Source organism: Arachis stenosperma, chromosome 4, assembly GCF_014773155.1.
Source record: "Arachis stenosperma cultivar V10309 chromosome 4, arast.V10309.gnm1.PFL2, whole genome shotgun sequence".
Lineage (NCBI taxonomy): Eukaryota > Viridiplantae > Streptophyta > Magnoliopsida > Fabales > Fabaceae > Arachis > Arachis stenosperma.
The window spans coordinates 69,622,595-69,647,318 of NC_080380.1; the positions used below are offsets into that span (position 1 = coordinate 69,622,595).

General features: G+C 41.4%; 1 non-coding gene across 1 annotated transcript; it reads left to right on the plus strand.

Moving 5' to 3' along the window:
* Window positions 1–14,623: 14,623 nt before the first annotated feature.
* On the plus strand, window positions 14,624–14,731 carry LOC130977657 (small nucleolar RNA R71). Its single transcript, XR_009085341.1, has one exon. It is a non-coding gene; the product is annotated as a small nucleolar RNA R71 (small nucleolar RNA).
* The last annotated feature ends 9,993 nt before the right edge of the window (window positions 14,732–24,724 follow it).

Below are 24,724 nucleotides of genomic sequence, written 5' to 3' on the forward strand. Positions count from 1 at the left end.
CAACCAACAGCAAGGATGGATGACCCCCATACTCAACTACCTGAAGTCAGGAACTCTCCCCATAGAAAGAAAAGAAGCTAAAAGGCTTACAAAGGACGCCCAGAATTATACGCTAATTCACGACGTATTATACAGAAGAGGATTCTCAAACCCCCTCCTTAGGTGCGTTCCGACCTCAGAAACAAAGGGCGTCCTCGAAGAAGTCCACGAAGGCATGTGTGGGAACCATCTCGGAGCTCGGGCACTATCCAAGAAAGTAGTTAGGGCCGGGTTCTACTGGCCGACCTTGCAAAGAGACGCAACAGAGTTTGTGAAAATATGCCCCCCTGCCAAAAACACGCCAATTTTCACAAGGCACCGCCCGAAGACCTTATCAGCATCGCCGCGCCATGGCCCTTCGCAAAATGGGGACTCGACCTACTCGGCCCGTTTCCACAAGGACCGGGGCAAGTCAAATACCTCATAGTAGGGGTCGACTACTTCACAAAGTGGATCGAAGCCGAACCCTTAGCCACTATTACGGCTCAGAAAAGCCGTAAATTCCTATACAAAAACATCGTCACGAGGTTCAGAGTCCCCTACTCCATCACAACAGACAATGGAACACAGTTCACGGACACAAGTTTTCAGAACTTGGTGGCCGAATTAAAAATCAAACAGCAATTCACATCGGTCGAGCACCCACAAGCCAATGGACAAGCAGAGGCTGCAAATAAAGTCATCTTGGCCGGGTTAAAATGAAGACTCCAAGAGGCCAAAGGGGCGTGGGCCGACGAACTCCCCCAGGTACTATGGGCATATCGGACAACCCCGCACTCTACAACGGGAGAATCCCCATTCCGGCTAGCTTATGGGATGGAGGCAATGATTCCTATCGAAATAGATGAAGGGTCGCCCAGAGTCATCTTCTACAACGAAGAAGGCAACCCACAGGCACAAAGGGAAGAACTCGACCTCCTCCCCGAGGTCCGAGAAAGAGCCCGAATTCAAGAAGAAGCCTTAAAACGGCGAACGGCCCTCAGATACAATCAAAAGGTAATAAAGCGAAGCTTCTCCATTCACGACCTGATTCTAATCCGAAATGACATCGGAACACAAAAGTCAGGAGAAGGAAAGCTAGCCGCAAATTGGAAAGGGCCCTACAAGGTAACAGAAGTCTTAGGGACAGGCTACTACAAAATATCCGACCTAGAAGGCAATGAGCTGCCCAGGACCTGGCACGCCTGTAATCTAAGACGGTACTACAGCTAGAAAAACTTAACCCGAGGTGTACTCTTTTTCCCTACAAGGGTTTTTTAATGAGACACCCGGTTAAGTAGGATACCCGACCTAAAGGGTAAACACTTTGTAAATATTCTTTCTTTTTTCACTAATCAAATTTCTCTATTTTCTCTTCCTCATGATGAAGCAAATCCTAGAAAGTACCCCACCAAGGCGCATTAATTTATGCTCGGCAAAACGCAAAAAATCATTTGCCAAGAGACCATACAAGGTCGGCAAAGATAAAGCGACGAGGTTCAAATTAATGTGAGAAGTTATAAAGTAACTCTGAAATGGCTCGAAAAGCCAAATAAAAAGAGGTTACAAAAATAACTTAAAAAGGCCGACCAAACGACGAAGTCGGACCCAGCAAAGGGAAAAGTTATAAAGTAACTCTAAAATGGCTCAAAAAGCCAAATAAAAAGAGATTACAGAAATAACTCAGAAGAACCGACCAACGACAAAGTCGGACCTAACAAAAAGGAGGTACTCGAGCACCCGATGTCCGAGAAAAAGCTCGGCCCAAGAAAGAAGCCTCAAAACGGCAAGAACCAGGATTTTGAAAAACGCTTACTAAAAAGTTGCTTTACAAAAAGCAACTAAAAAGTACAAGCGAAAAGAACGAAATCGAAAGAAGTCAAAACGCTAGCTAAAAAGTTGTTAATCGAAAACAACTAAAAAGCACGAAAGCGGAAACAAGAAGTCAAAACGCTAGCTAAAAAGTTGTTAATCGAAAACAACTAAAAAGCACAAAAGCGAAAACAAGAAGTCAAAACGCTAGCTAAAAAGTTGTTATCCGAAAACGACTAAAAAGCGCAAAAGCGGAAACAAAAGCGCGAACAAAAAAACACCACAAAGCTACTACAAGTAGCTAAATAAAACAAAAAGGTGTCCAAAGCGTTCAACAGAAACCATCCAAAAACAAAAGAGCCCACAGGTCGGGCAAAACACCAAGAAGTACAAGATTACAGAGGATCGAGGCCCTTTCCGGACTCCACATCGACAGCAGGATGAAACATAGATATCGGGACTGCATCGACGGCAACGTCATCCCGGTTTAAAACCTCCACACCAGATCTATCCTCAGCCAATGGTGAAGTCGGGTTCACAACCGGAACCTCGGGGTCGGACACCGGAGCCTTGTGGTCGGACACCGGAACCTCATCCTCGGCAGGAGCAGGAACAATCTTTCCCTCCACGACAATGTTTTCCGTACTGAATAAGCTCAGATCCAGGTCGGGAGCAAGAACCCGGACCTGATCCCTCAAATTCACAAACATAGCATCCATACCCTTGGCCACATTATCTTCCAGCTCGTAAAAATCATCCCGAGCAGACTGCAACTTCTCCTTCGTCTCCACAAGCTCGGCATACAGCTTAGTATAGTTCTCCGTCGCCACCCTCGTCATCTCCTCAGATGTCTTCGCCGCCGCCACAGCCGCGGTGGCCCTAGTTTTCTCTTCCTCCAAAGAGGCCTCCAGCTCAGTAATCCTGGCAGCCTTCAGTTGACTAATCTTATCAAGCTCAGACCGTGCCTTCTCAAGTCGGGAGCTGGTCGCCCCAAGTGGAGCTTTCTTGAACTCCCGAGCAATAGCGGCATGAAGACTAGCCATCCGAACACAGCTCCGCGCCATATACTGAAAGTGATGCTCCATAGACGCATCATCAGTAGAAATAAAGGTCTGGGGGAGAATGTGCTGCTCAATCCAACCAAGAGCGTCAAAATCCTTATCATTGAAACCGGCAAGCTCTTGAGAGGTCTTCTGTTTCTTGGGGGGAGGACCCGAGGTCGAAGACGGGGAAAGGTGACCGGGTCCGGAGGTCAGAGGATCTTGAGTTATAGCTCGGAACTGAGGAGTCGGAATGGTCTTCGATCGAGTCTGAAAAACCCAGAAAAAGGGAAAGGGAACAGAATAAACAAAGAAAATGAGGAAAGGGGCAAATAAATAATGCCTTCACAGAGCCCGAACGGAAATCGAGGAGAAACGGTAAAAAGCAATAAATGCTGAAACGGCCATTTTCAAATTTTGAAAAGACGACTATGCCCGAGCTCGACCTCTCAAAAGGACGAACTCGGACAGGGGCACTGTTCATACCCTGACCGAGCTCTCCAAACTCGGGAAGTTCGCAGAAGGTCCGACCTCGTCCCAAAGGCCCACGCCTGAGGTCGGACCTCGGACAATAAAGCCAAAGGAGCCCAAAGCAGGCCCAAAACGAAGGAACATAGCCCAATCTAAAGGCGGCTAAAGCCCAGAAAGATAAAGGCGGTTCCCTTGAAGATAAGATGACCTTACCTAAAGATAAAGATAAGATAACTAACTTATCTTATCTACAGGAGGCCACATCTCATCATTATAAATACACTGGAGCACCCAGGTATAACTCATACTCTAATTCTACTCAATATCTGCTTGGACCCATGCTAACTTAAGCATCGGAGTGTCATTGCAGGTACAACCCCCCGCCGCTCAGCACACCAAGCTCGGGTCACGGAACCCCTACCTCGGGTCTTGCCAGACGACCGAGCTACACGTTTCAGGTAACCCTCGGAACAAGTAGGTTCCCAAATTCCTAATATTCAAATAAATTAGAAACATGTTACATTCCCTTATCAACCCATGTTCCCAAAATTTCCCCACACTTATTTGCTACACAATCTCTATCTTAAGCTAACCAAAGATTCAATTGGGATAATTAATTTGTTTTCCGCTTAAGGCTAGTGATGTGGTTATAGAACAGAAGGGGATTAAAAGCTCAAGGGGCTAACAAAGGTGATGTAAAAGGTAGGCTTATTTGGGGTAAGTGAGTTGATAATCAAATATGGCCTCAATCATACGCAAGCATGTAAATATACTAAACAAAGGACATATAGACTGGAACAAAATACAGATTACAATCATGGAGAAGGAAACACACAGGAATAAAATATTTATGGTTAAATAATATAACCATGTAAATAAGCTCAAAGTCTCACAGGTTGTGTGTTCTTTAGCTCAAAAACCATGTTCCAAATACAACTTCAAACAAATTTAACAAAAAAAATTTTCAATTTAAATTAGTAAAATTTTTCAAAAAATAGGATCTTAAGAAGAAACTTATTATTTTAACCAAGCAGTAACTAAATGCAAAAATCAAATAAACATGAAATTAAATATGCAAATGCAACAATTAACAAAGAAAATAAAATATTGGTGTTTGAGACAGGAAAGTACTAACCCATGGAGATCGGTATCGACCTCCCTACACTTAAAGATTGCACCGTCCTCAGTGCATGCTGAGATGTGCAGGTGGATGGGTTGCTCCAACTGATGCTTTTCTCATCAAGGAATGTGCGTAGGAACTTGTTTGTCTCTCCCATGTAAACGTCTTCCGGTCTCTTCCTGGTGGCCATCCTGAAAGAAAAAGGGAAGGAAAGTAACCCAAAGCAAAGATAGAAAACAAATAAAACAGGGGTTGGTTAATGCCAAAAATAAGGGTCTCAATTACATGGTAGCTACAACATGTAAGTAAGAAAATAATAGAAGGACATGGCAAATCAAGAGTGCAAAAAGTTGCAACAATAGGGAAGAGAGTGTGGGTAAGGAGAGATAATATAAATTCATGTCAATGCAAAAGTAATATAGGTATAAAAGATTGGCATTGATTTAAATAATATTACTCAATCAGAATTAAACAAGTCATGAAGCACCAAGAAAATACCAGAAAAGATGTAACAGTTGAATAAGAATATTTGAACACCAATAATAACTTTTAGAAAAATAAAATATGCAATGAATGAAAGTATGCAAATAAATTAAATAAAATAAAATGAAAGTGAAAAAGAATGAGAAGTAGAAAAAGAAAGTGAGAAAGGAGAGAGAAGGAAGAAATTAGGATTAGAAGAGAAAAGATAAGAAAATTGGCACTAATCTAGTTAGGTTGTACGACGCTGGCGACGTGGTCTCGTGGGTGACGCGGTCGCGTGGTGCGCGATAAGGTTGGGCGACGCGGATGCGTGGGGCACACGATCGCGTGACTCGATTTGTGCTAGTGGCGCGAGTGCAGCCTCGCGGTCGCACAACTCTCTGTTCAAAACGTCAGTATTGCCAAAATCCAGGGTGAGGCGGTCGCGTGGTCGACGCGATCGCGCGGGTGGCCTTATTTCCAATATGACGCGGATGCGTGGGTGACGCGTTCGCGTGGCAGGGCTTGTGCTACTAGCACGGGTCCAGCCCAATTCCAGCTCAACTTTCGGCCATACACCCTTTTTACGCCGATTTCAGGTCACGCGGCCGCGTGGGTGACGCGGTCGCGTGGGAGGCTATTTTTCCAAATGACGCGGACGCGTCATTGACGCGTTCGCGTGGAGTCAATTTGTGCTAATAGCGCGCCTCCAGCCCTGCTCCTGCGTAACTCTCTATTCAATTTATTATTCTCTCATCTCCTTGCGATGCGGACGCGTCGCTGATGCGGTCGCGTCGCGTGCTCGCTTTTTTTTTTTAATCTGAAAAGATGCAGAATGCAGTGTTAATATGAATGTGATGCAAAACTCCAGGTTCAATAAAATAAAATAAAATAAAAACAAACAAAACGAAATAAAATTGAAAAAGAAACGATCATACCATGGTGGGTTGTCTCCTACCTAGCACTTTTAGTTAAAGTCCTTAAGTTGGACATTTGGTGAGCTCCTTGTTATGGTGGCTTGTGCTTGAACTCATCCAGGAATCTCCACCAATGTTTGTATCTCCAGTAACCTCCAGGGTCCCAAACTAAGCGCAGAAAGCCTTCAAGTAAGTTAAAGCAAGTTACAAGGCCCCAAGAGTGTTGATTGTTGGAATGAATTCCGGGGTCCCAAACCTTGCTTTTGTACCCGTCTTCAAGTTGATTATCATGATTCCATCCGGGTGGTTCAGTTTTAGAATTCTCACTGAAGTGTCCAAACAACTTCCTAGACCCATTCAGTTGAGCCTTACACCAACCTTTGCATTTAAACTTTGAGCGCACAACCATGTTGAACCTTGCTTGACAATTCTTATCACTGGCCATCTTCCTCTTACTCTTAATGCCGCAAAGAGCTCTAAGTTGACCATCCGTCTCCAGTAGCCTATATTCAAGTGGGATTAGAAAGCTATGGGATATGAATTTTACCCACTTGAATGTTGTGAAGGATGATGGCAACTTAAGTGGAGGGGTTTCCAACAACTTTTGCAAGGTAATCTCAAGCTCCACTCCCTTGTGCTCTTCTTTGACATCTTCTACCTCTTGATCAACCTCTACAAAATCTTCAACCATGATCTGCCTTGGAGGTTGTACGCTCTTCTCAACATCAACATCAAACACCGTGGAAGGAGGCTCTGTGACTGGACTTTCCAATGGAGGTACAGCATCTCTTAAGTCTGCAACCACTTCTTCCTTTTTAATAATTGCTGCTTTGTCCAGTTGTTTAAGTATAAAATCGTACTCATCCTCGATGTTTTTCTTTCTATGACAACTCCTTTCAACTATTCTTTCATCTTCAAGGGTCTCTCCTACCCTTACCCGTAGGGCCTCCTCTAGCTCTTTATGAAGTATGGATTCGCAAAGATGATTCCTTCTTTCCTGTTCCATATCAATAGCATAATTGGGATCATCTTGCTCTTGGATTGATGGATGTGAGTGCTCTTCCATGGATGGTTGATGTGCGGAAAACGATCCGACACAAAACTCACCGGCAAGTGCACCGGGTGGCATCAAGTAATAATAACTCACATGAGTGAGGTCGATCCCACAGGGATTGAAGGATTGAGCAATTTTAGTTTAGTGGTTGAATTAGTCAAGCAAACAAGTGTTGATTGTGTGAATTTGTGTTGACAGAATGTAAATTGCATAGAATGTAAAAGGAATGGGTAAATTGCATGAAATTGAAGAAAACTGAAATTTAAAGTGCTGAATCTTAAAGAACAAGAAATTAAATGGCAGAAACTTAGAACGCAAGAATTGTAAATTGCAGAATCTTAAATTGCAAGAAATGTAAATGACTTGAATTGTAAAGGGAATTGGGAATTGGATTTGCAGAAATTAAACAAGGAAAAGTAAAATTGCAATAAACAGGAAATAGAAGATGACTTGGATTGAATCGGATCTTGAAGCAGGAATGTAAATGAGATTGAAAAGCATTAAACGAGGAAAGTAAAATTGGAATTCAGATCTCAGGACCCAAGAGACTAGATAACCAAGTCTAGATCTCAATGCCTTCCTAGATCCAACAAGAACAATTGCAAAGGAAATGAAGAATTGTAAAGTGCAGAGAAAGTAGAAGACAGAAACAATTAACCAAAATGGAAATTCAATTGTGCAGTAAAATGAAAACAGAGAGATCTCAGGATGAGATTGAAATAGAATTCCTTCAATTCTCCAACCCAAGATCCAAGCTAGTGTAATTGAAATTGAAAGCAAGAAAACTAAGAGGAAGAGAATTCAATTCTCCTTCCCCAAGACTCAGAATTCTGAAGGCAATAACAAAAAAATGTAAAAGTGAGCTCTCTGTAACTATTCTAAAAATTCTAAAAAGAAAGCTGCTTAAAACTTCAAATCCTAAGCTATTTATACACTTTCTTTACATGATCCTAGAGCCTTCAATTGGGCCTTGGCCTTGATGGAATTGGGTTGAATTAGGCCTCTATTGCTTGCTCTTGGTGTTGGGAAGAAATCCACTTGTGAACCGGGCCGAGTGACTTTCACGTTTGAGCCAACGTTTGAGGTCAAACGTTGACTCAAACGTTGCCGTGTGAACCATTATGCAGAGCCATTTGTTGCTGTCATCCATGTTTGGCTCAACGTTTGAGGTCAAACGTGAGCTCAAACGTGGATCTCCCCAAGCTTCCTTTCTGGCCAACGTTTGGCCCAACGTTTGAGGTCAAACGTTAGCGCAAACGTGGCTCAATTAGCTCATCAACCAGGGTTGTTCTTCCATGCTCCTTCTTGCCAAAATGTAGCCAACGTTTGCCTCAACGTTTGAGGTCAAATGTTGGCTCAAACGTTGCTGCCAAGAGAGCCATTTTTCCTCTTTGTGGCGCTGGTGCACGAAATTGTGATCACTACAACTCAAAACAATCCCCGGTAATGGCTCCAAAGACTTGGTGCTCAATACCATGGCATAAACACAACTTCGCACAACTAACCAGCAAGTGCACTGGGTCGTCCAAGTAATAAACCTTACGCGAGTAAGGGTCGATCCCACGGAGATTGTTGGTATGAAGCAAGCTATGGTCACCTTGTAAATCTCAGTCAGGCAAACTCAAATGGGTATAGATGATGAATAAAACATAAAGATAAAGATAGAGATACTTATGTATATCATTGGTGAGAGCTTCAGATAAGTGTATGAAGATGCCTTCCCTTCCGTCTCTCTGCTTTCCTACAGTCTTCATCCAATCCTTCTTACTCCTTTCCATGGCAAGCTTGTGTAGGGTTTCACCGTTGTCAGTGGCTACCTCCCATCCTCTCAGTGAAAATACGTTCCGATGCTCTGTCACAGCATGGCTAATCATCTGTCGGTTCTCGGTCAGGCCGGAATAAAATCCATCGATTCTTTTGCGTCTGTCACCAAACGCCCCGCCTGCTAGGAGTTTGAAGCACGTCACAGTCATTCAATCATTGAATCCTACTCAGAATACCACAGACAAGGTTAGACCTTCCGGATTCTCTTGAATGCCGCCATCAGTTCTTGCCTATACCACGAAGACTCTGATCTCACGGAATGGCTGGCTCGTTTGTCAGACGAGCACTCGGTTGTCAGGCGATCAACCATGCATCGTGCAATCAGGAATCCAAGAGATATTCACTAGGGCCTCGGATGCTTGTAGAACAAGAGTGGTTGTCAGTCACTTTGTTCATGGGTGAGAATGATGATGAGTGTCACGGATCATCAAATTCATCAAGTTGAAGAACAAGTGATATCTTGGACAAAGAACAAGCGGAATTGAATAGAAGAACAATAGTAATTGCATTAATACTCGAGGTACAGCAGAGCTCCACACCTTAATCTATGGTGTGTAGAAACTCCACCGTTGAAAATACATAAGAACAAAGGTGATCATTGGTTTCGGCCCCAAAGAGGGAACCAGAAGAACCAAGATCTGATCTAAGAACTAGATGTCCGAAGATGATAAAATACAATAGCCAAAGGTCCTATAAATAGAGAACTAGTAGCCTAGGGTGTACAGAGATGAGTAAATGACATAAAAATCCACTTCCGGGCCCACTTGGTGTGTGCTTGGGCTGAGCAATGAAGCATTTTCGTATAGAGACTCTTCTTGGAGTTAAACGCCAGCTTTTATGCCAGTTTGGGCGTTTAACTCCCATTTAGGTGCCAGTTCCGGCGTTTAACGCTGGGATTTCTGTAGGTGACTTTGAACGCCGGTTTGGGCCATCAAATCTTGGGCAAAGTATGGACTATCATATATTGCTGGAAAGCCCAGGATGTCTACTTTCCAACGCCGTTGAGAGCGCGCCAATTGGGCTTCTGTAGCTCCAGAAAATCCACTTCGAGTGCAGGGAGGTCAGAATCCAACAGCATCTGCAGTCCTTTTCAGTCTCTGAATCAGATTTTTGCTCAGGTCCCTCAATTTCAGCCAGAAAATACCTGAAATCACAGAAAAACACACAAACTCATAGTAAAGTCCAGAAAAGTGAATTTTAACTAAAAACTAATAAAAATATACTAAAAACTAACTAGATCATACTAAAAACATACTAAAAACAATGCCAAAAAGTGTACAAATTATCCGCTCATCACAACACCAAACTTAAATTGTTGCTTGTCCTCAAGCAACTGAAAATCAAATAAGATAAAAAGAAGAGAATATACTATAGACTCCTAACTATCAATGAAACTTAGCTCCAAATTAGATGAGCGGGACTAGTAGCTTTTTGCCTCCGAACAGTTTTGGCATCTCACTTTATCCTTTGAAATTCAGAATGATTGGCTTCTTTAGGAACTCAGAATCCAGATAGTGTTATTGATTCTCCTAGTTAAGTATGATGATTCTTGAACACAGCTACTTATTGAGTCTTGGCTGTGGCCCAAAGCACTCTGTCTTCCAGTATTACCACCGGATACATACATGCCACAGACACATAATTGGGTGAACCTTTTCAGATTGTGACTCAGCTTTGCTAAAGTCCCCAATTAGAGGTGTCCAGGGTTCTTAAGCACACTCTTATTGCCTTGGATCACAACTTTATTGCTTTCTTTCTTTCTTTTCTTTTTCTTTTCTTTTTCTCTCTTTTTTTTTCTTTTTTTTTTTTGTATTCACTGCTTTTTCTTGCTTCAAGAATCATTTTTATGATTTTTTAGATCCTCAGTAACATGTCTCCTTTTTCATCATTCTTTCAAGAGCCAACATTCATGAACCACAAATTCAAAAGACATATGCACTGTTCAAGCATACATTCAGAAAACAAAAGTATTGCCATCACATCAAAATAATTAAACTGTTATAAAAATTAAAATTCATGCAATTCTTCTCTTTTTCAATTAAGAACAATGTTTATTTAAGAAAGGTGATGGATTCATAGGACATTCATAACTTTAAGGCATAGACACTAAGACACTAATGATCACAAGACACAAACATGGACAAACATAAAGCATAAATTTCGAAAAACAAGAAAATAAAGAACAAGGAGATTAAAGAACGGGTCCACCTTTAGTGATGGCGGCTCTTTCTTCCTTTTGAAGATCCTATGGAGTGCTTGAGCTCCTCAATGTCTCTTCCTTGTCTTTGTTGCTCCTCTCTCATGATTCTTTGATCTTCTCTAATTTCATGGAGGAGGATGGAATGTTCTTGGTGCTCCACCCTTAGTTGTCCCATGTTGGAACTCAATTCTCCTAGGGAGGTGTTCATTTGCTCCCAATAGTCTTGTGGAGGAAAGTGCATCCCTTGAGGTATCTCAGGGATCTCAAGATGAGAGGGGTCCCTTGTGTGCTCCATCCTCTTCTTAGTGATGGGCTTGTCCTTATCAATGGGGATGTCTCCCTCTATATCAACTCCTACTGAATAACAGAGGTGACAAATGAGGTGAGGAAAGGCTAACCTTACTAAGGTAGAGGACTTGTCCGCCACCCTATAGAGTTCTTGGGCTATAACCTCATGAACTTCCACTTCTTCTCCAATCATGATGCTATGAATCATGATGGCCCGGTCTAGAGTAACTTCGGACCGGTTGCTAGTGGGAATGATTGAGCGTTGGATGAACTCCAACCACCCTCTAGCCATGGGTTTGAGGTCATGCCTTCTCAATTGAACCGGCTTCCCTCTTGAATCTCTCTTCCATTGGGCGCCCTCTTCACAAATATCAGTGAGGACTTGGTCCAACCTTTGATCAAAGTTGACCCTTCTTGTGTAAGGATGCTCATCTCCTTGCATCATAGGCAAGTTGAATGCTAACCTTACATTTTCCGGACTAAAATCCAAGTATTTCCCCCGAACCATTGTAAGATAATTCTTTGGGTCCGGGTTCACACTTTGATCATGGTTCTTGGTGATCCATGCATTGGCATAGAACTCTTGAACCATCAAGATTCCGACTTGTTGAATGGGGTTGGTAAGCACTTCCCAACCTCTTCTTCGGATCTCATGGCGGATCTCCGGATATTCACCCTTTTTGAGTGAAAAAGGGACCTCGGGGATCACCTTCTTCAAGGCCACAACTTCATAGAAGTGATCTTGATGCACCCTTGAGATGAATCTATCCATCTCCCATGACTCGGAGGTGGAAGCTTTTGCCTTCCCTTTCCTCTTTCTAGAGGTTTCTCCGGCCTTGGATGCCATAAATGGTTATGGAAAAACGAAAAAGCAACGCTTTTACCACACCAAACTTAAAATGTTTGCTGGTCCTCGAGCAAAAGAAGAAAGAAGAGAGTAGAAGAAGAAGAAATGAGGAAGAAGGGGGTGGCTTTGTGTTCGGCCAAAGAGGGGGAGAAGTGGTGTTTAGGTTGTGTGAAAATGAAGGGGTGAAGAAGGGTATATATAGGAAAAGGGGGGAGTATGGTTCGGTCATGTATGGGTGGGTTTGGGAGGGAAAGTGGTTTGAATTTGAATGGTGAGGTAGGTGGGGTTTTATGAAGGATGGATGTGAGTGGTGAAGAGAAAGATGGGATTTGATAGGTGAAGGGTTTTTGGGGAAGAGGTGTTGAGGTGATTGGTGAATGGGTGAAGAAGGGAGAGAGAGTGGTGGGGTTGGTGGGGATCCTGTGGGGTCCACAGATCCTGTGGTGTCAAGGAAAAGTCATCCCTGCACCAAATGGCATTCAAAATCACGTTTTGAGCCATTTCTGGCGTTAAACGCCGGGCTGGTGCCCATTCCTGGCGTTTAACGCTAGGTTCTTGCCCTTTTCTGGCGTTTAACGCCAGTCTGGTGCCCCTTTCTGGCGTTAAACGCCCAGAATGGTGCCAGACTGGGCGTTAAACGCCCAACTGCTAGCCTCACTGGCGTTTAAACGCCAGTGGGTTCTTCCTCCAGGGTGTGCTGTTTTTCTTCCTGTTTTTCATTCTGTTTTTGCTTTTTCAATTAATTTTGTGACTTCTCATGATCATCAACCTACAAAATAAAATAAAATAACAAAGAAAAATATATAAAATATAACATTGGGTTGCCTCCCAACAAGCGCTTCTTTAATGTCAGTAGCTTGACAGATGGCTCTCAATGAGCCTCACATTTTCTCAGAGCAATGTTGGAACCTCCCAACACCAAACTTAGAGTTTGAATGTGGGGGTTCAACACCAAACTTAGAGTTTGGTTGTGGCCTCCCAACACCAAACTTAGAGTTTGACTGTGGGGGCTCTGTTTGTCTCTGATTTGAGAGGAGCTCTTCATGCTTCCTCTCTATGGTGATAGAGGGATATCCTTGAGCCTTAAACACAAAGGATTCTTCATTCACTTGAATGATCAGTTCACCTCCATCAACATCAATCACAGCCTTTGCTGTGGCTAGGAAGGGTCTGCCAAGGATGATGGATTCATCCATGCACTTCCCAGTCTCTAGGACTATGAAATCAATAGGGATGTAATGATCTTCAACTTTTACCAAAACATCCTCTACAAGTCCATGAGCTTGTTTTCTTGAGTTGTCTGCCATCTCTAGTGAGATTTTTGCAGCTTGTACCTCAAAGATCCCTAGCTTCTCCATGACAGAGAGGGGCATGAGGTTTACACTTGACCCTAAGTCACACAGAGCTTTCTTGAAGGTCATGGTGCCTATGGTACAAGGAATGGAAAACTTCCCAGGATCTTGTCTCTTTTGAGGTAATTTCTGCCTAGACAAGTCATCCAGTTCTTTGGTGAGCAAAGGAGGTTCATTCTCCCAAGTCTCATTTCCAAATAACTTGTCATTTAGCTTCATGATTACTCCAAGGTATTTAGCAACTTGCTCTTCAGTGACATACTCATCCTCTTCAGAGGAAGAATACTCATCAAAGCTCATGAAAGGCAGAAGTAAGTCCAATGGAATCTCTATGGTCTCATTTTGAGCCTCAGATTCCCATGGTTCCTCATTAGGGAACTAAGTGGAGGTCAGTACACGCCCATTGAGGTCTTCCTCAGTGGCGTTCACTTCTTCTCCTTCCTCTCCAAATTCGGCCATGTTTATGGCCTTGCACTCTCCTTTTGGATTTTCTTCTGTGTTGCTTGGGAGGGTACTAGGAGGGAGTTCAGTAATTTTCTTGCTCAGCTGTCCCACTTGTGCCTCCAAGTTTCTAATGGAGGACCTTGTTTCAGTCATGAAACTTTGAGTGGTTTTGATTAGATCAGAGACCATGGTTGCTAAGTCAGAGGGGTTCTGCTTAGAATTCTCTGTCTGTTGCTGAGAAGATGATGGAAAAGGCATGCCATTGCTAAACCTGTTTCTTCCACCATTATTGTTGTTGAAACCTTGTTGAGGTCTCTCTTGATTCTTCCATGAGAAATTTGGGTGGTTTCTCCATGAAGAATTATAGGTGTTTCCATAGGGTTCTCCTAGGTAATTCACCTCTTCCATTGAAGGGTTCTCAGGATCATAAGCTTCTTCTTCAGATGAAGCATCCTTAGTACTGCTTGGTGCATTTTGCATTCCAGACAGACTTTGAGAAATTAAATTGACTTGTTGAGTCAATATTTTGTTCTGAGCCAATATGGCATTCAGAGCATCAATCTCAAGAACTCCTTTCTTCTGACTAGTCCCATTATTTACAGGATTTCTTTCAGAAGTGTACATGAATTGGTTATTTGCAACCATTTCAATTAGCTCTTGAGCTTCTGTAGGCGTCTTCTTCAGATGAAGAGATCCTCCAGCAGAGCTATCCAAAGACATCTTGGATAGTTCAGAGAGACCATCATAGAAAATACCTATGATGCTCCATTCAGAAAGCATGTCAGAAAGACATTTTCTGATTAATTGCTTGTATCTTTCCCAAGCTTCATAGAGGGATTCTCCATCCTTCTGTCTGAAGGTTTGTACTTCCACTCTAAGCTTACTCAATTTTTGAGGTGGAAAGAACTTTGCCAAGAAGGCATTGACTAGCTTTTCCCATGAGTCCAGGCTTTCTTTAGGTTGTGAGTCTAACCACGTTCTAGCTCTGTCTCTTACAGCAAGAGGGAATAGCATAAGTCTATAGACCTCAGGGTCTACCCCATTAGTCTTGACAGTGTCACAGATTTGCAAGAACTCAACTAAGAACTGATGAGGATCTTCCAATGGATGTCCATGGAACTTGCAATTCTGTTGCATTAGAGAAACTAATTGAGGCTTAAGCTCAAAGTTGTTTGCTCTAATGGCAGGGATAGAGATGCTTCTCCCATAGAAGTCGGGAGTAGGTGCAGTAAAGTCACCCAGCACCTTCCTTGCATTGTTGGCATTGTTGTTGTTTTCGGCTGCCATGGCTTCTTCTTCTTTGAAGAATTTGGTCAGGTCCTCAACAGAGAGTTGTGCCTTAGCTTCTCTTAGTTTTCGCTTCAAGGTCCTTTCAGGTTCAGGGTCAGCTTCAACAAGAATGCCTTTGTCTTTGCTCCTGCTCATATGAGAGAGAAGAGAACAAGAAAATATGGAATCCTCTATGTCACAGTATAGAGATTCCTTTAGGTGTCAGAGGAAAAGAAGAGTAGAAGACAGAAGCAGAAAATTCGAACTTAACAGAGAAGAATGAGTTCAAATTTCGCATTAAGGAATAGTGTTAGTCCATAAATAGAAGGATGTAAGAAGAAGGGAAGTAATTTTCGAAAATTAAATAGAAGATTTTGAAAACATTTTTGAAAAACATTACTTAATTTTCAAAAATGAAAGTCGGAAAGAAATAAAGTGATTTTTGAAAAAGATTTTGAAATTAGAAATCAAAAAGATTTGATTGAAAACTGTTTTGAAAAAGATGTGGTTAAGAGGATGTGATTAGTTTTAAAAAGATGTGATTGGGAAAATATGATTTGAAATCAATTTTAAAAAAGATTTGATTTAAAAGAAAAAATTAATAACTTGGCTATCAAGAAAAGATATGATTCAATCATTAAACCTTTCTCAACAAAAAAGGCAACATACTTGAAATGTTGAATCAAATCATTAATTGATGGCAAGTATCTTTAAAAATGGAAAGAAAGTAATTTTGAAAAAGATTTAATTGAAAAATTGATTTGAAAAAGATTTGATTTTGAAAAGATTTTGAAAACTTTTAAAAAAAATTGATTTGAAAACAAAATCTTCCCCCTTTAGCCATCCTGGCGTTAAACGCCCAGAATGGTGCACATTCTGGCGTTTAACGCCCAAAACTCTACCCTTTTGGGCGTTAAACGCCCAACCAGGTACCCTGGCTGGCGTTTAAACGCCAGTCTGTCCTTCTTCACTGGGCGTTTTGAATGCCCAGCTTTTTCTGTGCACTTCCTCTGCAGTATGTTCTGAATCTTCAATTCTCTGTATTATTGACTTGAGAAGACATAAATAAAAATTATTTTTGGATTTTTAATAATAAGGAAAAATAAAAATGCAGCAAGAATCAAACAACAATGCATGCAAGACACCAAACTTAGCAGTTTGTATACTACTGACACTAATGAGAATGCATATGAGACACACAAAACACTCAAGTCAATTGAATTCAAAGATCAGAGCACGAAAATCATCAAGAATTACTTGAAGATCCTTAAGACACATGAATGAATGCATGCAATTGACACCAAACTTAAGATGAGACACTAGACTCAAACAAGAAATTTTTGGATTTTATGATTTTGTAAAATTTTTTTTTGTGTTTTTTCGAAAATTAAGTGGAAAAAGATATCAAAATTCTTAATGAGAAATCCAGGAATCAGTGCAATGCTAGTCTAAGACTCCGGTCCAGGAATTAGACATGGCTTCACAGCCAGCCAAGCTTTCAAAGAAAGCTTCGGTCCAAAACACTAGACATGGCCAAAGGCCAGCCAAGCCTTAGCAAATCACTGCTCCAAAAGCAAGTTTGATAGAAATCAACAAGCTCTTGTGATGATAAGTTGAAACCTCGGTCCAATGAAATTAGACATGGCTTCTCAGCCAGCCAGACTTCAACAAATCATCATGAAACTCTAGAATTCATCTTCAAGAATTTCGAAAAAAAATACCTAATCTAAGCAACAAGATGAACCGTCAGTTGTCCATACTCAAACAATCCCCGGCAACGGCGCCAAAAACTTGGTGCACGAAATTGTGATCACTACAACTCAAAACAATCCCCGGTAATGGCTTTAAAGACTTGGTGCTCAATACCATGGCATAAACACAACTTCGCACAACTAACCAGCAAGTGCACTGGGTCGTCCAAGTAATAAACCTTACGCGAGTAAGGGTCGATCCCACGGAGATTGTTGGTATGAAGCAAGCTATGGTCACCTTGTAAATCTCAGTCAGGCAAACTCAAATGGGTATAGATGATGAATAAAACATAAAGATAAAGATAGAGATACTTATGTATATCATTGGTGAGAGCTTCAGATAAGTGTATGAAGATGCCTTCCCTTCCGTCTCTCTGCCTTCCTACAGTCTTCATCCATTCCTTCTTACTCCTTTCCATGGCAAGCTTGTGTAGGGTTTCACCGTTGTCAGTGGCTACCTCCCATCCTCTCAGTGAAAATACGTTCCGATGCTCTGTCACAGCATGGCTAATCATCTGTCGGTTCTCGGTCAGGCCGGAATAAAATCCATCGATTCTTTTGCGTCTGTCACCAAACGCCCCGCCTGCTAGGAGTTTGAAGCACGTCACAGTCATTCAATCATTGAATCCTACTCAGAATACCACAGACAAGGTTAGACCTTCCGGATTCTCTTGAATGCCGCCATCAGTTCTTGCCTATACCACGAAGACTCTGATCTCACGGAATGGCTAGCTCGTTTGTCAGACGAGCACTCGGTTGTCAGGCGATCAACCATGCATCGTGCAATCAGGAATCCAAGAGATATTCACTAGGGCCTCGGATGCTTGTAGAACAAGAGTGGTTGTCAGTCACTTTGTTCATGGGTGAGAATGATGATGAGTGTCACGGATCATCAAATTCATCAAGTTGAAGAACAAGTGATATCTTGGACAAAGAACAAGCGGAATTGAATAGAAGAACAATAGTAATTGCATTAATACTCGAGGTACAGCAGAGCTCCACACCTTAATCTATGGTGTGTAGAAACTCCACCGTTGAAAATACATAAGAACAAAGGTGATCATTGGTTTCGGCCCCAAAGAGGGAACCAGAAGAACCAAGATCTGATCTAAGAACTAGATGTCCGAAGATGATAAATACAATAGCCAAAGGTCCTATAAATAGAGAACTAGTAGCCTAGGGTGTACAGAGATGAGTAAATGACATAAAAATCCACTTCCGGGCCCACTTGGTGTGTGCTTGGGCTGAGCAATGAAGCATTTTCGTATAGAGACTCTTCTTGGAGTTAAACGCCAGCTTTTATGCCAGTTTGGGCGTTTAACTCCCATTTAGGTGCCAGTTCCGGCGTTTAACGCTGGGATTTCTGTAGGTGACTTTGAACGCCGGTTTGGGCCATCAAATCTTGGGCAAAGTATGGACTATCATATATTGCTGGAAAGCCCAGGATGTCTACTTTCCAACGCCGTTGAGAGCGCGCCAATTGGGCTTCTGTAGCTCCAGAAAATCCACTTCGAGTGTAGGGAGGTCAGAATCCAACAGCATCTGCAGTCCTTTTCAGTCTCTGAATCAGATTTTTGCTCAGGTCCCTCAATTTCAGCCAGAAAATACCTGAAATCATAGAAAACACACAAACTCATAGTAAAGTCCAGAAAAGTGAATTTTAACTAAAAACTAATAAAAATATACTAAAAACTAACTAGATCATACTAAAAACATACTAAAAACAATGCCAAAAAGTGTACAAATTATCCGATCATCAGGCGCCAACGTTTGCCTCAACGTTTGAGGTCAAACGTTGGCGCAAACGTGCCTTCCCCTGGAGCTTCTTCTTCGGCCAACGTTTGCCTCAAAGCTTGAGGTCAAACGTTGGCTCAAACGTTGGCTTCACTCCAGGGTGTTCTTCAACTTTTTGTAACCTTCTTCCAAGCCTTGCTTCACCTGTCATCAATCAATCAAAAACATCAAAGTTGTGCTTCAAATCATGAGATTATTTCTCTTCCAAAATATATGACAATTATAGCATAAAATCTCATGAAAATGCATCATTTTATACATGATTGACTGAGGCAGAGATGATATGAATTTCAACCCAAAAGGCTTACTTGTGACTTAAGAAAGTGCATAAAACTAAATAAAAGTAAAGAAAAAGACTAGTAAAACTAGGCTAAGATGACTTGTCATCAATGGTGGTGATGGGATAGAGAGATTATTCTGTGGTTGACAAGGAAGTGCACTAGAGCTTGAGGGTTGATTGTTGAAGGTAATTGGCGGTCTGATTTTGGTGAAGAGAGCTTGTATAGTAGAGTTTAGATCGGCAAGTGCTTTCTCCATGGAGGTTTGGGGTAGATAGGAAGGTTCATTTGTTGGGAGAAAGGGTTCATGGTAGGAAGGTGGTTCATCTTGATAATGATAAGGAGATGGTGTATATTGAGGTGGTGGTTCTGTGTATGGTTCATATGGTGGTTGGTGTGGTGAATAAGGATTGGGGTCATATGGAGGTGAATGGTGGAAAGGGGCTTGGGAGTGTGGTGGTTCAAAGTTATGTTGAGAGGATGGTCTATAGGCACGGGGTAGGACTTGTTCGTAGTTACAAGGTTGTCCACCATATCTTTCAGCTGGGTATGCATTGTAGAATGGTCGTTGTCCATGATATCTTGGAGGGTGTTGTTGCCTAAAGGGTTGATTAGATCCTCTTGGCTCCATCCATCCTTGATTGGTCTGACCTTGATGCATATTCCTGCTGTGGTTTCTATTTCCTTCAACAAAGTTAGAACCAAACTCAAAGCGAGAGGGGTGAGAATTCATAGTAATTAATAAAAATTAAAAACACAAATAAATAAACAAGCAAAAGAATTTTTTTTTATTTTTTTGAAAATATTTACAATAACCAATAATAAGGCACACGTTTGCAATTCCCCGGCAACAGTGCCATTTTGATGAGAGAACTTTTGCGTGGTCTAGAAATTTGCGGATAAATCCTCGTTGCAAGTATAGTTTCTAAACCTTCAAAAGTCCTTTCATACAAACGTTTTGGTTGTCACAAGTAACAAACTCCTTTAAAATTGATAACTGAGTATTTAAACCTCGGGTCGTCTTCTCAAGGAATTGCAGGGAGGTATGTTCTTATTATTGGCTATGAAAAAGGTAAAATTGGGGTTTTAGAAGTAAGGGGGCAGTATGTTGCACAAAAAATAATAAGAAAAATAAATAAATAACTATAAAATAAACTCTTGGCAAGGTATGGGAACTGGAGGTCCTATCCTGGTTATCCTTATCAATTGTAATGAGAATTGGATTTTTCTCCCACTTTGTTAACCTCTAACTATGAAGGTAAGTTAAGTGGATGAACTAATTTTGATTCCTCAGGTCCTAGTCTTTCCTTGGGAAAGACTAGAGTTATTGGAACTTGAATTAATGAAACGAAGAAATCCAATTTTCAATCAACAATGAGTTTGATAACTCTAGAGTCACCAATTATTTAACCAAAGCCAAGAATGTAAAAAGCTAAATTAAAATCATAAATATCTGGAATACCTTCAATTCATTCAAAGCAGTAAAATCTAAAACAAACAATATTCATAAGCCAATTGGGCAATAGGAAAATCCAAATTATTTATATAAATAAAAGACAGCAATCATCAATCTGAAATATCTCAAATAACATTAATTTACAAGAGTAATCTGTAACATGGAAGAATTCATAAATTAAATTGGGATAAATAAAAATAAAGAACCTGGGATCGAGAGTCACTCCTAAAACTAAGAGAAGTTCTAAATCCTAAATCCTAAAGAGAGAGGAGAGAACCCCTCTCAAAACTAGATCTAAATCATGAGAAGTGAATTATGAGTGAATAATTATGAATACATGCATTCCCCCACTTTATAGCCTCTAATCTGTGTGTTCTGGGCTGAAAACTGGGTCAAAAGCAGCCCATAAGTCACTTTCAGCGCTTTCTGGTCCGTACAGGTCGCGGAAAAGTGACGTGGCTGCATGGCTCACGCGGCCGCACGGGTTGCGTTTCTGCCAGGCCACGCGTCCGCGTGACTCACACGTTCGCGTCGCCTGGCGTCGGGGCAGCTATGGCAAATTATATATCAAATCGAAGCCTCGGACGTTAGCTTTCCAACGCAACTAGAACCGCGTCGTTTGGACCTCTGTAGCTAAAGTTATAGCCATTTGAGTGCAGAGAGGTCAGGCTGGACAGCTTAGCGATTTCTCCAACTTCTTGCATTCCTTCCTCTTTTGCATGCTTTCTTCCCATCCTCTGAGCCATTCATGCCCTATAATCTCTGAAAACACTTAACACACATATCAAGGCATCTAATGGTAATAAGAGAGGATTAATAATAAGCAAATATAAGATCAAAGAAGCATGTTTTCAATCAAAACACATAATTAGGAAGGAAATATAAAACCATGCAAATAGTATGAATAAGTGGGTAAAGAGTTAATAAAAACCACTCAATTGAGTACAAGATAAACCATAAAATAGTGGTTTATCAAAAGGCTGTGATTGATGTTGACAGAGGAGAATTGATCATTCAAGTGAATGAAGAATCCTTTGTGTTTAAGGCTCAAGGATACCCCTCTGTAACCATGGAGAGGAAGCATGAAGAGCTTCCCTCAAAACAGAGTCAAACAGAGCCCCCACAGTCAAACTCTAAGTTTGGTGTTGGGAGGCCACAACAAACTTCTAAGTTATAGTGTTGAACCCCAACATTCAAACTCTAAGTTTGGTGTTGGGAGGTTCTAACATTGCTTTGAACATCTGTGAGGCTCCATGAGAGCCCACTGTCAAGCTACTGACATTAAAGAAACACTCGTTGTGAGGCAACCCAATGTTATATTTATCTATTTCCCTTTGTTATTTTGTATTTTCTGTAGGTTGATGATCATGTGAAGTCACAAAATCAATTGAAAAAGCAAAAACAGAATGAAAAATAGAAAGAAAAACAGCACACCCTGAAGGAAAACTTGCTGGCGTTTAAACGCCAGTGAAGACAGCAAATGGGCATTTAACGCCCAGTCTGGCACCATTCTGGGCGTTTAACGCCAGAAAGGGGCACCAGACTGGCGTTTAACGCCAAGAATGGGCAAGAAGCTGGCGTTAAACGCCAGAAATGCGTACCAGCCTGGCGTTTAACGCCAGGATTTGCAAAAAGAGCATTTTTGCTCGCCACTTGGTGCAGGGATGAATTATCCTTGACACCTCAGGATCTGTGGACCCCACAGGATCCCCACCTACCCCACCACTCTCTTTCATCTTCACCCATTCACTAATCACCTCAACACCTCATCCCCAAAAATCCCTCACCTATCAAATCCTACCATTCTCTTCACCACTCCCATCCATCCTTCATAAAACCCCACCTACCTCACCATTCAAATTCAAACCACTTTCCCTCCCAAACCCACCCATACATGACCGAACCCTACCCCTCTCTCCACTCCTATATAAACCCATCTTCACTCTTTCATTTCCATACAACCTAAACACTACTTCTCACACTTGGCCGAACCACAAAGCCCCCTCCATCTCCTCTATTTCTTCTTCTTCTACTATCTTCTTTCTTCTTTTGCTCGAGGACGAGCAAATCTTCTAAGTTTGGTGTGGTGAAAGCATTGCTTTTTGTTTTTCCATAACCATTTATGGCACCTAAGGCCGGAGAAACCTCTAGAAAGTGGAAAGGGAAAGCAAAAGCTTCCACCTCCAAGTCATGGGAGATGGAAAGATTCATCTCAAGGGTGCATCAAGACCACTTCTATGAAGTTGTGGCCATGAAGAAGGTGATCCCCAAGGTCCCTTTCAAACTCAAAAAGAGTGAATATCCGGAGATCCGACATGAGATTCAAAGAAGAGGTTGGGAAGTTCTTACCAACCCCATTCAACAAGTCGGAATCTTAATGGTTTAAGAGTTCTATGCCAATGCATAGATCACCAAGAACCATGATCAAAGTGTGAACCCGGACCCAAAGAATTGGCTTACAATGGTTTGGGGGAAATGCTTAGATTTTAGTCCGGAAAATGTAAGGTTGGCATTCAACTTGCCCATGATGCAAGGAGATGAACACCCTTACACTAGAAGGGTCAACTTTGATCAAAGGTTGGACCAAGTCCTCATAGACATTTGTGAAGAGGGCGCTCAATGGAAGAGAGATTCAAGAGGAAAGCCGGTTCAACTGAGAAGGCATGACCTCAATCTCGTGGCTAGGGGATGGTTGGAGTTTATCCAACGCTCAATCATTCCCACTAGCAACCGGTCCGAAGTTACTATAGACCGGGCTATCATGATTCATAGCATCATGATTGGAGAGGAAGTAGAAGTTCATGAGGTTATAGCCCAAGAACTTTATAAGGTGGCAGACAAGTCCTCTACCTTGGCGAGGTTAGCCTTCCCTCATCTCATTTGTCTCCTCTGTTATTCAATTGGAATTAACATAGAGGGAGACATCCTCATTGATGAGGACAAGCCCATCACTAAGAAAAGGATGGAGCAAACAAGAGATCCCACTCATCATGAAATCCCTGAGATGCCTCAAGGGATGCATTTTCCTCTACAAAACTACTGGGATCAAATCAACACCCCCTAGGAGAATTGAGTTCCAACATGGGACAACTAAGGGTGGAGCACCAAGAACATTCCATCCTCATCCATGAAATTAGAGAAGATCAAAGAATCATGAGAGAGGAGCAACAAAGGCAAGGAAGAGACATTGAGGAGCTCAAGCACTCCATAAGATCATCAAGAGGAAGAACAAGCCACCATCACTAAGGTGGACCGGTTCTTTAATTTCCTTGTTCTTTATTTTTCTGTTTTTTCTAATTTTTATGCTTATGTTTATCTATATTTGTGTCTTATGATCATCAGTGTCTAAGTGTCTATGCCTTAAAGTTATGAATGTCCTATGAATCCATCACCTTTCTTAAATGAAAAATGTTCTTAATTGAAAAAGAGAAGAATTGCATGAATTTTGAATTTTATAACAGATTAATTATTTTGATGTGGTGGCAATACTTTTGGTTTCTGAATGTATGCTTGAACAGTGCATATGTCTTTTGAATTTGTTGTCATGAATGTTGGCTCTTGAAAGAATGATGAAAAAGGAGACATGTTATTGAGGATATGAAAAATCATAAAAATGATTCTTAAAGCAAGAAAAAGCAGTGAATACAAAAAAAATGAAAAAAAGGGGAAAAAGAAAAAGAAGAAAAATAATGAAGTCGTGATCCAAGGCAAAAAGAGTGTGCTTAAGAACCCTGGACACCTCTAATTGGGGACTCTAGCAAAGCTGAGTCATAATCTGAAAAGGTTCACCCAATTATGTGTCTGTGGCATGTATGTATCCGGTGGTAATACTGGAAGACAGAGTGCTTTGGGCCACGACCAAGACTCATAAAGTAGCTGTGTTCAAGAATCATCAAACTTAACTAGGAGAATCAATAACATTATCTGGATTCTGAGTTCCTATAGAAGCCAATCATTCTGAATTTCAAAGGATAAAGTGAGATGCCAAAACTGTTCAGAGGCAAAAAGCTAAAAGTCCCGCTTATCTAATTAATACTGATCTTCATAGATGTTTTTGGAATTCATTGCATATTCTCTTCTTTTTATCTTATTTGATTTTTAGTTGCTTGGGGACAAGCAATAATTTTTAAGTTTGGTGTTGTGATGAGCGGATAATTTATACGCTTTTTGGCATTGTTTTTAGTATGTTTTCAGTATGTTTTAGTTAGTTTTTATTATATTTTTATTAGTTTTTAGTTAAAATTCACTTTTCTGAACTTTACTATGAATTTGTGTGTTTTTCTGTGATTTCAGGTATTTTCTGGCTGAAATTGAGGGATCTGAGCAA